The sequence below is a fragment of the Callorhinus ursinus genome, unplaced genomic scaffold (genome assembly GCF_003265705.2).
Source record: "Callorhinus ursinus isolate GAN/ISIS: 27379988/994484 unplaced genomic scaffold, GSC_fseal_2.0 scaffold9, whole genome shotgun sequence".
NCBI classification, from domain to species: Eukaryota; Metazoa; Chordata; class Mammalia; order Carnivora; family Otariidae; genus Callorhinus; species Callorhinus ursinus.
In genome coordinates, this window is record NW_027397071.1 from 22157710 (window position 1) to 22172257 (window position 14548).

General features: G+C 46.2%; 1 long non-coding RNA gene across 1 annotated transcript in view; it reads right to left on the bottom strand.

Annotated features, from left to right (window-relative positions):
* Nucleotides 1-11697: 11697 nt before the first annotated feature.
* LOC141373354 (uncharacterized) overlaps nt 11698-14548 on the bottom strand; it is a 29425-nt gene continuing 26574 nt past the window's right edge. The window contains exon 4 of the long non-coding RNA XR_012379247.1: nt 11698-12338. This is a non-coding gene — a long non-coding RNA (uncharacterized lncRNA). The remainder of the gene's footprint in view (nt 12339-14548) is intronic.

A 14548-nucleotide genomic window follows, 5' to 3' on the forward strand; every position in this document is an offset into this window, starting at 1 on the left:
CCACTGATGGCCCTTCTAAATGTAAAAGTCTATGATTGAATAAATTTTAGATAATCTTTTCTAACTTATGAGTCATAACAACCAAATAAATCACAGAAGGATTGCAAAGAGGCTGTATTTACAAATGAAAGGCAAATATTCTCTTGGGATCCATATGTTTGTTGATAAGAAATGAGATTTCTTGAGAAGCCTACAAGAGGTTGTTCTCAATAAGAAATGGATCATTTTTAAATAATGGAATTGCAGAAGTATTAACTATCAGAATATGTTTAAATATTTGTTCTTTAATTCAATCTGTTTACCATAGTCAAAACCTATATTTACAAAATAGCGCAGAACTCCTGGTGAAAGGTACAGCATGGGGAATATAGTTGATGCTACTGGATCAACATCGGAAGGTGGCAGATGGGAGCTACACGTGTGGTGAGCAGGAAAAAAAAAGAAAGAAAAAAGAAAAGAGTACCAGGTTCTGTGCACTCCTTCCTTTGGAATCTCCAAATGCAGCTGCAGGTACAAAAGGCTCGGTGAACCACACGGCCATGGGCGCCGCCATCACCCTGTAGGAGGAGAAAGAGGCTAACCTCTCAGACCTACCGCTCTGCAGACGTGTCTCCCGTGAAGCTTCTCCAGAGGAAGTTCCTCCAGCCTCTTGCACTTGGGCCACAAGGACACTAGCTGCATCTCCTCATTTTTTCCTTTTGGGGGCAGAGGCCGAGTTCCCCGTTGCCCCAGGCAGGAGGGAGGCAGTGCGGAAGAAAAGTCAGACCTGGAGGAAGGGGCAGGGCTTGAGCCAAACTCTGCTTTTGGCCGCACAGTTCCCCACTGTGGCCCTCCTGATGTCCTGCGGTTCACCTCCCCGGAGCTTCACCCCAACACCAGCCAGCCCTGGCCTCTCGGCACTGAGCCTCCATCCTCTGTCCTGTCCGGCAAGACCTCATTCTCGGCCACATTTTAATCACCTGGGCCCAAGGACTAGGCTACTTCCGCCTTCCCGACTCACCTGGAGGTCAGTGCCTCAATGCCCGGGGAGCAGGTGGAGGCTTGGAGCTGCCCGCAGGCAGGGCGGAGAGGGGAGAAGGGCTAGAGTGGAGGGTTTGCCTCTCCCTCAGACCCAGAGGACCCCGGTTTCTATCTCATTCTCTTGGTAGTCTCACTCTGGCTCCTTGTGGCGTGGACTGTGGTGGAGGAGACTCTCTCACAAACATGAGGCCCAAGGCTCCCTGGCTGGTCTCAGACCTCAGAAAAGGAATGGGGAGCAGAGGAAAGGTGACCTCTCCATGCGGGGCTCCTGAGGAGAGCGTGCATCTTAGTCCCATGGTTTTACCTTTTGCGGTGTTACAGTCTTTGAAAAAATGGCAAAAAAAAAAAAAACCCTTATATATAAAAATTTGGAGTTGGAATGGTTGAGGAAATGAGTTCTGTGTGTGGCATATAAATTTGAACTCAAGAAATAACGGCTTATTTCTATAAAAGTTTTTATTCCATACTAATTTTACCCAGTAGTTTTGAAAGACCAAGTGCTTGAGCATTGATCCTCCCTTTCAGATGTGCCATGAGTAGACGAGTGGCTCTTCCCTCTGCTTCTGACAGATGAGGAGACTGGGGCCACAGAAAAGCCAGAGGACCTTCTTAGGCGAGAACCTGGAGTCTCTGCCCTGAGTGCTTTCTTGAGGGCTGTGGTCAAATGAGCCACGTCTGAGCATCGCAGAACCCCTGACACACAACTAAGTTCTTTTTTTTTTTTTTTTTTTACAACTAAGTTCTTAAAAAATAAATGCCAATCAGCAACCCCCACCATAGAATCTCTCACGGTGTCCTGTACTTTTCCTTTACAACGTGAATTGCAACCTTCAATTATATGTTTATTTGTTTGATGTCAGTGCTCTCGCAGCCACATTATGAGGACAGAGACCACTTCCATTGTGTCCACCATCTTGTGTGCTTAGCAAGGCGCCTGGCACCCAGGAGGTCCTTGCCAAATAAATGTTACGTTAATGAATGAACAACCGGCTTTCTTGTAACAATTCTGCACAGTCATGACTCTTGGCCACAAAACTTTTCTGCCTCAGCCGCTAGTCAACTAAATGGAAATAATAGTATATATTTTCTCGAGAATCAGTTGCCTCTCTCTAAGTTGGGAAATGCCACTGCTTGGGCAATGCAGCTGTTCCAGGAGAGGTGCCAGGTTGCTGTGTCCTTGGCAGCCATGGCTAATTTTTTTTTTTAAGATTTTATTAATTTCACAGAGAGAGATTGAGATCACAAGTAGGCAGAGAGGCAGGCGGAGGGAGAGGGAGAAGCAGGCTTCCCACTGAGCAGAGTCCCCGAGATGGGGCTCGGTCCCAGGACCCCGGGATCATGACCTGAGCCGAAGGCAGACGCTTAACTGACTGAGCCAGGCACCTCATAGCCATGGCTAATTTGTCCTCTTTCTCCACCCATGAATTAACTGGAAGGAAGATGTTACCATTGACAAGACCCAATCAAATTATAAATTTATACCCCAAACAAAAGTACTACCATGGTATAAAGGAAAATGAGATGAAATATCTCAAGGAGCACCTGGAATAGAAGCCCTTTGAAGGCCATCATTTGGCCATGACTCATCAGTCTAGGATCTTCTGTGGAGCTCTTTCTGTGCCGCACACTGAGCTGGGCCCACGGGCCCACAGAAGCTGCTCTGAGTGAAGACACGGGCACACACTGGTAACGAGGACACGGTGTACATGTGCTGTGGGAGGCGGGCCACGCGCTCGGAGAAGAGGCCTTCTGACCTCCACAGAGTCTTGGAGACAAGCGAAAATTAGCCAGCAAAAGAAGGTGCTCCAGGTAGAGAGGACGGAATGATGAGAGCCACGAAGGCGTGGGAACTCCTGGCAAGTCTGGAACCCATCCCTGCCTGTTTTCTTAGAGTGTATGTATGGTTTAATGGCTATTGTTCATTCTGGCTCACGGTAGCAGTGTTTGGTGGTGTTTGTTTCGGGTGACAATGGGCTTTCTCACCTTGCAGTGGTTACCCACGTGTAACTCTGAAAAACCAGAGTCCTGGTCAGCTGGCATGAGTGGGGAGATGAGAAGGCATCCTGTTTCCAGCTCTTTCCTGTAACAGAGATCCCAAGAGACCACTATGTTTCCATATTTATGATTCATTTCAAGGTCTTTCCAGGTTTGGGAAACGGGAGACCTCTTGCCTAAGCTCTTCCAACAGAGGTGGGAACTGGAGCCTTGGGCCTGGGAGAGGCAGGTGGGCTGAATGGGCAGTTTGACTGGCTTCCCCTAGACACAGATGTCTGAAACCTCTGTGGAAAATTCCAGGGGGCTGCATGCTTGCCCCCCAGCTGGCTTGTGGAGGAACCAGGCCTTAGCCAGTTGGGGTTGGTTTATCTTTCGGGTGGACCGCTGGGCAGCAGGCCCAGGAGAGGCACACCCTCAGTTCAGCCTGTTCCTCAGCACAGCGAGCTGCCTTGTTTTCCCTCAAGGCTGTCTTTGTTTACACTGATTCTACTTGTAAAATAACGTGGGGGGCAAGGAGGGGAGGAGGGTGGGCAGGGTTTTGTCCACAGGTGAAAGACAATAAGGCCTGGCTTTCTGTGAGCTCATTTTGCTTCCACGTGGAAGCTAGCGCTTCCTTCCTGACCCAGGCTTACTCAGGGCTTTGTAACACCTTTGTCACCATGAAGTGATCAGTGGCCCATGTTATTAAGGCTCCTGAGAATTTCCACATTCCAGGGCTTTGGGTCCTTACCAGCCGCTCAGGTTTCTGTCCCCACGAACTCAGGGGACTCATAATGTTCTCATTTCTAGTTTCTTCTGATCAGCTGAGGAAAGCAGACAGCTCAAGGTTGCAAAACACTTGAACCTAATTGGGAAAAGTGGGCATTTAGCCTTTCTACTCAGTCAATGACCCCTTTGCTCTCGTCTGGTCTTCTCCAGATTTGGGACGCAATGCTGCTTTGTTCTTTATCTTGCGTCTCTTTATGCCCCCTTTCTCCTCTGCAGCCGGAACCGCAGACTCGAAGGCACCTTGGGGACGATTTAGCCCACCCCCTGCAGGGCACACTTGAGCACCCAGACACGTTGACAGCTGTGCCTGAGATCACACGGTTATTTAGCGGAGGGGCTGGGTCCAGGACCCAGGCTTTCCTGCCTCCCAGCTCAGCTGTCCGTCCACCTGCACTGCCTCCCTCCTCATATCCAGCCCCGGGTATTTTATGAAATTCCTTCCCCCAACTCTTCATGGCCCTGTAACCAGCGCATGATGTTCTTTACGTAGATGATATTTAAAAAAAGTGTTGCCTAACTTTTGATTTGCTTGGGGTTGCAATACCACCTTGCAGGAAATGCACTGGGAATGTGTGGGGAAACTCTGCAAAGCGTCCTCTATGACTTTGGCATTTGGTTTTCAAAAAAACCGGAGCAGTGATGTCATTCACTCTTGAACAGAAAGAACAAAACCAAGCTTGTTTTCAGGGTCTAGCCCAAGCACTTCATGCAGAGGTTGGAATTCTCTTATTGACCATCATGCTGAGGAGAGGGCATTACCTGTGAATTGTCAAGTCTCTGGATCTTTTGGGCTTACATGGAAAAGCATCTTCTCCAACATGGGGAAGAAAGTATAGGCTTTGCAGTTTCATGCAAGTAAAACCCAAGTAATATCCTCCGGAAGGCCAACTACCACTGTGGCCTGCTTTCTATGTGCCCGATACGGTGCCCTGTTATGTGGTACACATGGTAGCTCATTCAATCATCAGCCCTAAGTGGTAGAATTTATATTATTACTAATTTTATGAATGAGAAAAGTGGCTCGTCCAAAGTCACACGGCTAGAATGAGGCAGAGCCTGGAGTCAAATTGGGTGACTATAAGCCTTCCAATTCAAAAGGGTCCGAAGGCAGAGCAGGAGGGCTCCTGGGGACAAGGCCATTGAGCTGCAGTCTCCCCTAGAGGCTGGGCTTCTGTTCTGTTCTTCACGTTCAGACTCCTAAAGGGGACAGGGCAACCCTTGTTCATGTCTCTTTTCCTCTCTGTTCCCGTCTCCGACTTCTATCCCCATGGGAGGATAAAAAACAAGGACGGGAGGTCCAACCACCTCCACCTGCCCTCCCAGTGTTTGGCGCCAGTGGCCACAGCAATGAGGATGGCCCAGACTCTGGTGTGATGGGCTGGCACCTGGTCTCAAGCTCCTGGCACTAGGGTTCGGAACACAGCTGCCCATGCTCCACGGAGGACAGAGGGATGATGTTTACCAACCTCTAGTCTCTGAACTCAGTCTAGTGGCCTTTCAGAAGTCACTCTCTACAGGAATGAAAGTTATGGAGAAGGAATTTTGTTATCCTCTACACACGTCTATGTCAAGTTTATGATGGCCAAATAAAACAAGTATAATTTGTCCTTCCCAATAAACTTAAACAGACATGGCCCAGAAACATTTTCTCCGGGTCTTTAGATGATTACTCTTCTCTGTCTGGTGTCAGGTCAACAGAAAAATGGGACGCCCTAGTAGTGAAAGCCCACACCAGGGTTTGAGCAATATCTGCATAACTGTTAGATTTTATTTTGTTATTTTTTTAACTTCATCATACACCCCTCAATAGAACTAAAGACTCCCTGTCCTAAGGCATCTTGTGATCTAATAATGTTATTGGGAAGTCACCGGGTTTTATTGTGGGTATTTCGTAAATCAAAACAATAGTTAATGTATTTTAATCCGCGTAAACAAGCCTGTTAAGAAAAAAAAAGGAGGAGCTATCCAATGTCAGGAGATTCATTATTCTTGGAGTTTGTTGTACTGTCTGTAACAAAAAGTTTTTGTTTTATTTTTGCTTTTTAAACCAATCGCAGAACCATTAAACATGGTGGTGGGGAGTAACCCTATAGGACCACTTCATAAGGAGCAGTGAGCACTTGAATATGATCAGTGTTTCTTTCAATTTGGGATACTTTGGGTGCTCTTGGGGAATGAATGAGAAGGACTACTACGTATAAATCCCTCTCTGCCTTAGTCTTATAGCAGGATGCTCATTACATAAGGAAATGGGCAAAGGTTAGAGAGGTGAGCAGAGTCCGGTTGAATTTACCCAGAAGGTTCTCCCAGATCAGTGGGGGAAGCAGAAGAATGTAGCTTTTTTCTTATCATCTGGATTGTCTGGAAATCCACCTCCACTGGTATGAGGAGAATTGCCATCACTCTGTGACCTCCCAAGCCCTTCCAGGATTCCCAAGGACCTGGAAGCTCTCAAGCCAGTCAAACTCCTTTAAGACTCGGCATGCTTCCCAGAATCTTCTCTGTCACATGGAAGACTGGAAATTATTTCTTATCTTGATGATTGGCTTCTGGTCCATTTGAGGATTCAACAGCCAAATGTGAAAAGGGGGATGCAAGATGAGGACTAGATCTAAAAAGTGTTAAGGCAGAAAACAGACATGTTGATAGTCTGCATTCAAGGGTATAAATGAAAATTTCCCTTTGGGACATCCTAGTCATTTTGGAAGAAACAATTGGGTAGCCCTTCCTCCATTATTCTGGTCAATATGGTAGCAGCTGACCCTGTGTCCCCATTTCAGAACATCTAGGGAGTTAATTTTGTTCATTGCTGTATCTATAGCATTTAGGGCAGTGGCTGGTACAAAATAGATACACAGTAAATACTAGGATTGAATGAATGCTTAATCAAAGGAGGTAATTCTCTCATGCTGTCAGGATAAATGTGGAGGCTGAGAAATATGTTCTGAGAACTCGGCATGAGTGCTTGACAGTTTCCTAAAGAAGCAACATCTTATATAGTGACTGGGAATTATTGAAATAGTGCTCTTGGAACCATGTACCCACCCTGTACGCACTTATGGCTTGACCCGAGGCCCTCATACGTCTATCATACTATTTCCATGGAAAAATCCATCTGAGTTCCAAGAAGCAGCTGATAAATGACCTTGAGAAATATAAACCAAACTTAATTGAGACCTGCCTGAAACTCTAGGTCAGCTGTGGCTGTTTTGCTATTTGTCCACAAATAAGGCATTGCTGGGAAACATGAATGGCCTTTGTTCTTGTGGTTAATTTTGAGCAGGAAGTGTGGTATAGTATCAGGAATGTAGACTTGGACTTTATAGACCACCACGTAACTATAGACGTTGCCTCAAGTGGCTCAGGAAGACCAGAGGACCTTAAATAAACCATGGAGGAGTCTTTCCAGGTATGTTAATATCTTCGATGCTCTGGCTGAACAGAATGTGGCCCAGAAACATCAGAGCTGGCCACCAGCAATCATGACTTTCTATGAGATGCAGATGAAGCAGAGCATTTTCTAGGGCTATCATCTTAGAAAATCCTAAGTTTGGGCACGAGGCTGCTTAATCAGCTCTGAGGGATAGCTGGGCTATCGTGCATAAGGAGCAGCACTGTTGCATATTGATGCTCGTTTGAAGGGATGTGCTCCACGTAGACTCATTCAGGCTCTCTTGGAGCCTGGAGCTGGAATGAGAAGCAGGCAGTCTCAGGTGGTACCTGTGTTGAGACCCCAGGTGTCCAGGCAGAAGTCTGACACCTTGTTCTTCTGCAGGAAGACTCTGGAGCCTCAGGGGAAGGTGGGGAGTTTACGTCTTTCTGGCCATAAAACAGTGTCACCCTGCTGATTAGAGGAGCTGATACTGACTTTGAGAGAGTTCCAGCCTGACTGCTTCAATGTACTTTCTGGGACATGAAGAAAGGGGCTGGCAGGTCTGGGCTGGGGACAAAGACGGTGTTGGAACACACTAAGCAAGAGAGAGATTTTTAAGTAACTGGAGAGGTTACGGGGTCTCAGGATGTGGGGAATCCAGGTAGGGGTGAGGGACAGCACTGACCTCCTGAATAAAGGCAGTATCAGCAGTCACTGTGTCCCCTTTAGGAACCCGCCTGGTAGCGCGCAGTTGCAATGCTACCTAGTGACCTCATGTGTGGGCAGGAAGAAAGCCATGACGGGCATAACCAGCCTGAGCAGAAACGCTGACACTATGTCAGCTTCATCTTCAGGGAGGCTCTCTTCAAGTGGTGGCAAAGATGAACAGCTGGAGTGCCAAGTTCATATCCCACCAGCTTTGTTACCAACGTGGGAAGACTTTTTTCCTCTTTCCCAAGAGGGCCAGTGGAAGTTCCAAAGCTGATGCTCATCGGCCCAGCTTTGTAGTATGGCTGTGACCTTGACTGGCCAGGCCTGGGGGATAGGTAACTACTTTCAAACCGTTGGACTGAGACTGGGGGGGAAGTGATTCCCCAAGAAAACCTGATTCCTATCGTCTAAGAGGAGAGTGAGGGTGCTGAACAGCAAAAACCTCGCATTTCCACACGTCCTGACTTAGAAATACGTGATCGAGTGTAAGTCAAATAAAGAACTAGTCACCTAAGGTCTTCACGCAGCTGCCACTGTTCCTAGAAAGTGAAGGGGTTTCCCCTGGCCTGTTCTAGAATATTTCTTAAGAGAAAGTACGCTCAAGAACTCGGCTCTGGAAAAGTAACCACGTGATTAACAAGCATATGGCCTGGAAGCTGGGGGAAGGGCAGGCAGGAGGCCGAGAGAGAAAGCTCACGTCCCTTCAGCAATAGGCGGTATTACTTAGCATAAAGGAGGAAATGAAGCAAGAACTGACATCATGATGTGGGGGATTTTTTTGTTTGTTTGTTTGTTTTTTGCAAAAAAAAAGAAAGATGCAGTGTCTGCATTAACATACAGCCTCACGGGATTCCAAGTAATTTCTGTTACTGTGATATTTTTAGGGGACAGTGACCTTCTTGATTCCTTCTTTATCATTTTCTAAATTGTGAGTTAATCTAATCTGGCAACAGATTCGTCCCCATCAGGTAAAGCTCCTGTCATTCTTCAGTGGTACCTCTTCAAAGACTCTTGCCAGATTCATGTAAGGAAATATCCTTTTTCTCTCTTCCTCATCAGCATCTCTGCTTTGGGACATACCACTATGGTAGCACTTGTTGTGTGCCACAGTGATTTTTCACTTGGCCTAGAGGCTCTGTCAGGTAGGCGCTGTGAGATTTGAGGTGCAGCATTTGACTTCTCTGAAACACAAACCGGGACAACGCTTCCTTCCACACGGGGATGCTGCCAGAATCAAATCAGCCGATGCATGGCAAACACTTAGCATGCGATCTGACACATAGCGGGATCTTGGAAATATTAGCAGGTAGCATTTTAGTGTTTATTCTTATTTATTACTTTTTAAGATTTTATTTGTTTGAGAGAGAGAGAGAGAGAGCATGAGCAGGGGGAGGGGTAGAGGGAGAAGCAGACTCCCCGCTGAGCAGAGAGCCCAACGTGGAGACTGATCGCAGAACCCCGGGATCATGACCTGAGCCAAAAGCTGACGCTTAACTGACTGAGCCACCCAGGCACCCCTATTCTCATTCTATATAAGTGGAAAGGAAACAAGAAAGAGAAAGGATAGGGGCATAAAGGAAGAGAAGAAGATATGGAGGGAAAAGGAGAGAAGAGGGAAATATGGGAAGAGTTAAGAAGGTAGCAATGCCAGGTTTGTCTGGAAGTAACAGCCATGTAGCCAGAACTGGCCTATTTGGCTAGGAAGGCTCTTAATGTTTTGGAGATGAGGAAATGGAGGGACCAAGAAAGGTGAAGGAGCGTGTCTAAAACCACGGCATTGGCAGAAGAGGGGCTGGAATTTGCAACGACGTGGATGGACCTAGAGGGTATTATGCTAAGTGAAATAAATCAATCAGAGAAAGACAAGTATCCTATGATCTCACTGATAGGAGGAATTTGAGAAACAAGACAGAGGATCATAGGGGAAGGGAGGGAAAAATGAAACAAGACGAAACCGGAGAGGGAGACAAACCATGAGAGACTCTTAATCTCAGGAAACAAACTGAGGGTTGCTGGAGTGGAGGGGGGGGGCGGTGGGTGGGATGGGGTGGCTGGTGATGGACACTGGGGAGGGTACGTGCTATGGTGAGCGCTGTGGATTGTGTAAGACTGCTGAATCGCAGACCTGTACTACCGAAACAATTAATACATTATATGTTAATACAAAATAAAAAAACAAAAAAATGCATATAAATCAAAAAGGAAGAAGAAAAACCAAGAAGTGGGCTGGCATCCAGGCTCTCCTGGGGCTACTTCTCACAGTCCCTGCTGTCCCTTGGGTTAGCCTTTTATCATCTCCATTCTCCTTAGTCGGTGCCCGGGCATCCACACGGCTTGAGACAAAGCTTAGCTGACCTCTGCCACCAGGAGAATAGGTCATTTCCTGTCCACCTTCAGGATGGAGACTGAGGAGAACATAGGTATGTGGTGGGAATTCAGTGGTATCTGTATCTTCGGTGTCTCTCCTGTGAAAACCAGAGGACAACCATTAAGGAGTAACACAGTCCTGGTCTTAATCCAGTAGGCACCGTGGGATCAAACCCTACTGCAACCGTACTGAGGCACCTTGACTCTAGATGCAAGCCGTGGGGCAGTGAAAGGAGAATAGTATATATACATCCTTCCTGAACACGGGTTTGGACTCAACCGCCTACGAGGATTACTGCCTTCCTGAGGAAATGCGCATGCATTTAGCTGATCCTAAGAGCCAAAACAGAGCATCTGCAGCTCTTCCTGGACAGAGTATCAGAAAAGAAACCCCTCCCTGTGTGAGTGGATTTGGTTCCTCAGAAACTAATGAATAATAGGAAGACTCGAAGGGGATGTATGAAAGGGAATGTAGGAATGAACTTGAGATAAGAGAGCCACATTGAGCATTGTAATGTCTGTAATATGCTTAGAACATTTTGTCATAGGCAGCGTGTTCTCATGTATGTATTACAGAGTTACGAGATAGCCAAGATACTGTCATTTGTCCTAATTGAGAATTTCCATCCTAGGGTGGAAAGCCAGCCTTCTAATTAGGAAACCTGTACCCAGAAACAGCTACTGCAAAAGCTTTGATGATCTTTATCTCTGACCAACAGCAGAAGCTTTACCAGTTGGCATAATTAACGTTAGAAATAGGTTTCTGTTAAAAAAAAAAAAAAGAAAAAGAAACAGGTTTTTGTTGATGCAATTGGTGGCTTTTCAATTAGCATAATGGATCTACTAATGCAGTTTCATTAGTGAGATTGCTAGTGATAAAGATATGTGGATTTTAGAGTAGCTCCCTGCCCTTGCTTGAAAAGAGTATAAAAAACTAGGCAGTCCTGTAGCTCTTAGTGATGCAATCCTGCATCCAGAGTTGAATTCCAAAGATTCTAGTCGCTTGGTGCTTATAAGATTAATTGAATTCTGGGACACCTGGGTGGCTCAGTCGGTAAAGCATCTGCCTTCGGCTCAGGTCATGACCCCAGGGTCCTGGGATCCAGTCCCCACGTTGGGTTCCCTCCTCACTGGGCAGTCTGCTTCTCCCTCTGCCTCTCCCCTGGCTTGTGTGCTCTCTCTCTCTCTCTCCACCCCCCCTCTCAAACAAGTAAATAAAATCTTAAAAAAAAATTAATTGAATTCTGCTCCTAGAATATTTTCATGCTTTTCTGAAACAATGATGTGATGTCAGAGGCTGTAGCAGCCATGCCTTAACTACGAAGGACAAAAGCTAATATTTTGAGTGTATTAATTATCCAATACTGCTCCATGAAAGGGAGATATATACAAAATGACCTCCAAAGGCCAAAGGGGCCATAAGACTGAAGAATAAGGCTGACAAGTACAGCTTGACAAGAAATGATTTATTAAAGGGATTTACACGTCTTGGGTGGTGGCAAGAGAAGACCTCTGCAACCCCACCTCCTGTAAGATCTGTCTTTGACCTGTTTTCATAGCCTTAGAGGCTGGGAGACCACTCACGAGGAGAATGTTTGAGAATCACAGTCATATCTCCAATGCAGATCAAAGATGTTATGCTCTAAGAGTGTACTTAAGGGTGTGGTTAAACAAAAGGGAAGAATGGTGGTGGTGGTGGGGGTGGGGGTGTGTGCTCAAAGAAGGCTTCAGGTCACAGAGGGGTTATCATGGCGGATTTGTCCAAGATGGCATCAATCTGGTTCACATAAATACTCCCTAATAAATTACCCCAAAACTTAGTGGCTTAAAAACTACAAAAATCTCCCATAGTTTCTGTGAGCTAGGAATTTGGGAAAGGTTCTGGTTTAGGAGTTTCTCATGAGGTAACAAGAACGTGTTGGCCGGAGGTGTAATTATTTGAAGGTTTGACTGCAGCTGGAGGACCCACTTCCAAGATGGCCCTCACATGGCTGGCAAATTGGTACTGCCTGCTAGAGGGAGGGCTCAGTTCCACTCCATGTCAGCTTCTCCATGTGGCATGAGCTTCCTCACAACGTGTTGTCAGGGTTCCCAGGGTAGCATCCTGAAAGAGAGAGCCAAGTGGAAGCTGTGTCCTTTCTGTAACCTGGCATCACCTAGCATCACTTCCACCTTACTCTGTTGATTGGGTTCAACAGTCTATGACCCCTACCTAGATTTGAGAGGAGAGAACATAGACCCCACCTCTTATGGGAGGAGCATCAGTCACATTGTATGAAGAGCATGTGCTGTGGAAGAAATATATAGGAGTGGCTATCTTTTGGATATATAATCTGCCACACTGTCCTAGTCTGCTCGAGCTGCCATAACAGATACCATAGCCTGGGTGGCTCACACAACCAATATTTCTTTCTCACAGTTCTGGAGGCTAGAGATCCAAAATCGTGCTAGCATGATCAGGTTCTCGGTGAGGGCTCTCTTTTTGGTCGTCTTCATATGGTCTTTTCTTGGTACGTACACATGGAAAGAAAGACCCCATGTCTCTTCCTCTTTTTATAATGGCATTAATCCCATATGAGGACCTCACCCTCACCACCTAATCTAATCCCAATAACCTCCCAAAAGCCTCACTTCCAAATACCGTGGCATTGGGGGTTAGTGTTTCAACATAAGAACTTTGGGGGAAGGGCACAAACATTCAGTCCATAACATACATTACGTAAAGGTGGTAAAGAGAAAATAGAGAAAACATCTAGGTCCTCGATACCATCATTGTGCTTCTGAAATAATCAACTTTGGAAACACTTCAGGATGTCTTATTTCATAAGATAGTACATTTTCTTTATTGATTTATTTGGGTATTCTATTATTGTAGCTAAAAGTGTTTTACTTGGTATAAAAGCTACAGCAAAAGACTGGGTTCAAATTTTCCCAGGGCTACTTAGATGATATTACTTCAACCAGAGCATTTAATCTCATCCATTTATTCAACCAGAGCATTACATCCCATTCATTTAATCCCATCCATTTATTCAGTCCCATCCATTTATGTTTATCAATGGCCTTCAGTGTGCCAACCAGGTACTGTTTAAGACACTAGGGATGCAATAGTGAGTAAAACAGACAGAAACCCCTGTCGTCATGTAGCTAACACTCTACTATGTGTTCTGTGGTCTCTCTCTGTGTGTGGGTGGTGGTAGGGTGGATGGCAAGTGAGAATCCAGATAAATAATTAAAATGATGTGAGTGGTAAGGAGGCCTGTGGAGAAAAATGAAGCAGGGAGGGGGGATAATGTGACTGGGGATGTCCTCATGCAAAAGGTGACAGTGAGTAAAGCCTTGAGGGAAGTAAGGGAGAGAACCATGTGCAAAGGCCCAGGTGGGGACAGACCTGTGTGTCTGGGGAGCATGAAGGAGGTCAGTGGATCTGGGGACTGACAATAGTAGGAAAGGAGGACAGAAAGCTCATGGGAGGTGGGAGGAAATTGTAGAGTGACGTGGGAAGTCATTTGAGCTTTGGATTAGAGTTAATGTGACCTGACTTATATTTAACAGGATCACTTTGGCTGCTATGTTGAGAATTAGATGGAAGAGGGGCAAGGGTGGAAGCAGGGAGGCCAGGTGGGAAGCTACTGGAATAACTCCTATGGGGAACAGTTGGCGAAAGATTGGCAGCAATGGAGGTGCAGGAAGAGCTCAGATCCTGGGTATGTTTTGTGAGCATTTCCTGACAGACTGGGAGTGGGGGATGGGAGAAAGAGAGGTGGCAAGGATGACCCCAAGGTTCAGGCCTGAGCAATGCTACCAGAAGTGTTTCAGGTTTCTATCGCTGCAAAACCAGTCATTGCACCACCAGCCATACAATTTAGTGGTGCAAACAACCTCAAGTTGTTTTGCTCGTAAAGCTGCAGTTTGGGCAGGGCTCTGACAGAACAGCTTGCCTCTGCTTACTCAATGTCAGCAGGGCAGCTCCAGTGTTGGGAGCTAGCTTCATCTGAGTGTTTGCTCACTCACATAGTGGTGGTTGATGCTGATTGTTGGCTAAGGGTGGGTCACCTAGATGTGGCCTTCCTACGTGGCTGCTTGGCTTCTTCACACCATGGTGGCTGGTTCCAAGGTTCCAATTGTGAGTGGCCTCAGAAAGAGAGAGAGCCATGGAGAACCTGTACCAAAATTCCTTTTTCCTCAAAAGTATTTTTTAAATTTTAATTCCAGTATAATTAACACACAGTGTTATAGTAGCTTCAGGTGTACAATACAGTGATTCAGCAGTTCTGTGCATTACTCCGTGCTCATCACGGTAAGTGGACTCAC